General features: G+C 35.9%; 1 non-coding gene across 1 annotated transcript; it reads left to right on the forward strand.

The window, feature by feature from the left end:
- Positions 1-72, forward strand: TRNAQ-CUG (transfer RNA glutamine (anticodon CUG)). The gene has a single exon. It is a non-coding gene; the product is annotated as a tRNA-Gln (tRNA).
- The last annotated feature ends 3,222 nt before the right edge of the window (positions 73-3,294 follow it).

The raw sequence follows: 3,294 nt of genomic DNA on the forward strand, positions 1-3,294 counted from the left end.
GGTCCTATGGTCTAGTGGTTAGGACATTGGACTCTGAATCCAGTAACCCGAGTTCAAATCTCGGTAGGACCTTTTTTCTTTTTTCTATATTTTTTAAGGTTTTGACTTCAATGGCATGCATGCTTTTCAAGGTTTTATTGTTCATATTTCATAATCTATTCTTAGTTATTTTTAAAAGGGATAATGAATTAAAAGGGTAATATATTTTTCGATTTGTACACATTTAGTCACTGAGTTTATTTTTTGTTCACATTTACCCCTTCAACTTGTTAAACTGTACACATTCAGTCCTTATGACCGGTTATTTCAGGTTAACCGGTAAAAATGTCTTAATAGGGTAATATATTTATCATTTTGTACACATTTAGTCCTTAATATTTTTGTACACATTTAGTCCTTAATTTTTTTTGTTGCAAAATAATTTTTTTTTTGTTTTTGTACTCATTCAATACTTATGAATGTTTTCTTTAAGTTTTTCTCACAACATCTTACATGAAACAATCATTAACGAGGTGTTTTAGGCTTTTGATGCTTATGTCCATCGCGATCTCGACTACTTGGTTGCTTAGGTCATGTGTTTTGAACGTCATAACTTTTTTCATACTATCTCAGATTTTAACGATCTTTATATCTATGCGTTTGTATTTTAGTCTACTATAACTTTCGTTTAGATTACTCCCGTTAAAAAGTAATATATTTTTTAATTACGATCTTTATATCCATACGTTTTTTATGAATACATGTATGGATGTTTTTTTTATAAAATCGTAAGTAAAAACATATTATATTTTAACGGGAGTAATCTTAACGAAAGTCATAGTAGACTTAACAAAACGAACACATAGATATAAATATCGTTAAAATTAGATATCGTATAAAGAAGTTACGACGTTCGGAATACAAAACCTAAGCCAAACCATAAGACCTATGCAACAAGCAGTCGAGGCCGCTGCGGGCACCCAAAGAGAACCGTCCCTGTCATCAATGATAGTCCCATGTTAGATGTCGTGAGAAAAACCCTAAATAAATCATTCATAAGTACTGAATTGGTACAAAAAACAAAAAATGACTTATTTTGAAACAAAAAAAATATTAAGGACTAAATGTGTACAAAAATATTAAGGACTAAATGTGTACAAAATGATAAATATATTACCCTAATAAGTCATTTTTCCCGGCTAACCTGGAGTAACCGGTCATAAGGACTGGATGTGTACAATTTAACAAGTTGAAGGGGTAAATGTGGACGAAAAAAAACTCAGTGACCAAATGTGTATAAATCGAAAAATATATTACCTTTTTAAGTCATTATCCCTTTTTAAAATGCGTTAGTTTTGATTCTTTCTTTTTCTTCGAAAAACACCAACATTTTTTTGGTCCAGATATTAAGTTTATGGTTTATTTTTTCTTTTACAATTTCATAGGTTAACATGCATTTTTTGTGGTTAAAATTTAAAAAGAAATAGAATGGTAGTTTTTTTTTTCTTTTTTCTTTTTTTTTTCTAAAAAATTGTGTCAAAATATTAGTTTTCTCTTTGTAATTAAACTTTTTTATAATATAAGGTAGAAAACTTATGTTGCACTAACAAAATGACAAAACTTGAAAAATATTTCTATTTAAGATATCGACATTTAAATAATTTCATTTAAGGCTACACATGGTAACCAACTCTTTTTTAGGGGATATTGATACAAAAACCCTTAAGTTTGTGGATTATTAACAACTATATCTTAAATTTGTTTTTATGTTCATTAATGTCTAACAATTAAAATTCTTTTATCATTAATGTCTTTTTATTAGGTTTTTTTGGAACTAGCCAATAAAATTATAATAAAAAAGAAAAAACAGGTGAAAAAGTAACAATCCACAAGTCACCAACGATACAAGAAACCAAATCTAATAGGAAAATAGAAACATAAATATAGATTACACATTAAGAAAAGGGCATTGAGACCATTTTGCACATATCAACTCCATCTTGTTTTCCCTGTTCTTCACCCAAAGGAAAGTCACAAATTTGACAATATCTACGGGAGGAAGTGCAGAACCCCAATCTGTTGGGGTGAGGTTGGACAGAGGGTCATGGGGAGTACCGAAGTGGTACTCAAGACGACAAAGAGGATCCAGCAGGTCCGGGGTAGATTCCAGACGGCTCAGAGTCGGCAGAAGAGCTATGCAGACAGACGTCGATCAGACCTGGAGTTTCAGGTAGGAGATATGGTCCTCCTGAAGGTGTCACCTTGGAAAGGTGTCATCTGGTTCAGGAAGCGGGGCAAGTTGGGCCCCAGATACATTGGTCCGTTCAGGGTATTGGCCCGGGTGGGCCGGGTGGCGTATCGACTGGATCTGCCAGCCGAGCTTAGTCAGATCCACATTACCTTTCATGTCTCCTAGCTGCGGAAGTGCTTGGTAGATGACTCCGCAGTGGTGCCTCTAGAGGATATTCAGGTGGATGACAACCTGAACTACATCGAGCGACCAGTAGCCATCCTCGACAGGAAAATGAAGGATCTGAGGAACAAGAGGGTAAAGTTGGTGAAGGTGTAGTGGCAGCACCGCAAGGTCTTAGAGTGGACATGAGAGCCGTAGGATGAGATGAAGGAGCACTACCCCGAGCTATTTCCAGGCGCAGCAGACTTCGAGGACGAAGTCTAAAATAAGTGGGAGAGATTTGTAACACCCAGTTCCTGGTATGTATTTAAAGTTATAAGTTATTCATTTTGTACAAGAACTCGACGAGTTGGAGGCCCCAAACTCGTCGAGTAGAGATAGATTTGGGCGCGGGTTATGAAGTTTACTCGACGAGTTGAGAGCCTCAACTCGACGAGTAGGCCTGACAGAATGAAACTCTAATTTTAAGGGTTTTGCACCCTATTTAATCACCTTAACCTCCAAAGGCTGGCCTCATTTACAGCCTCCATCATCCCAAAACCTAGCCAAGAAACCCTAATCCACTTTTGGAGAGTTTTGAGCCATTTTGTGCATTCTTTGTGATTTTGAAGCTTGTAAAGGAAGGAGAAGCTTGGGGATTCAAGAGGAAGCTAGTAGATCCAGAGTTTGAGCTACATTTCTGACTCATTTGAGGTATACACTTGATACCGTGGCTTTCTATTGCTTAGATCTTCACTTAGGGTAGTATGTTGTCACTTTTGGGCCATATTGAAGTTATTTTCGGGATTTGAGTATATCATGAAGTTGTGACTTCAGATCTAGGCACTCATGAGCTTATGAGGCTTAAAGTTGCCAGCTTTATCAAGCCTTGGCCCTTCCCCATGCCCTAGATCTCTTATATA

The sequence above is a fragment of the Lactuca virosa genome, chromosome 4 (assembly GCF_052849685.1).
Source record: "Lactuca virosa cultivar CGN04683 chromosome 4, Lactuca_virosa_CGN04683_v6, whole genome shotgun sequence".
NCBI classification, from domain to species: Eukaryota; Viridiplantae; Streptophyta; class Magnoliopsida; order Asterales; family Asteraceae; genus Lactuca; species Lactuca virosa.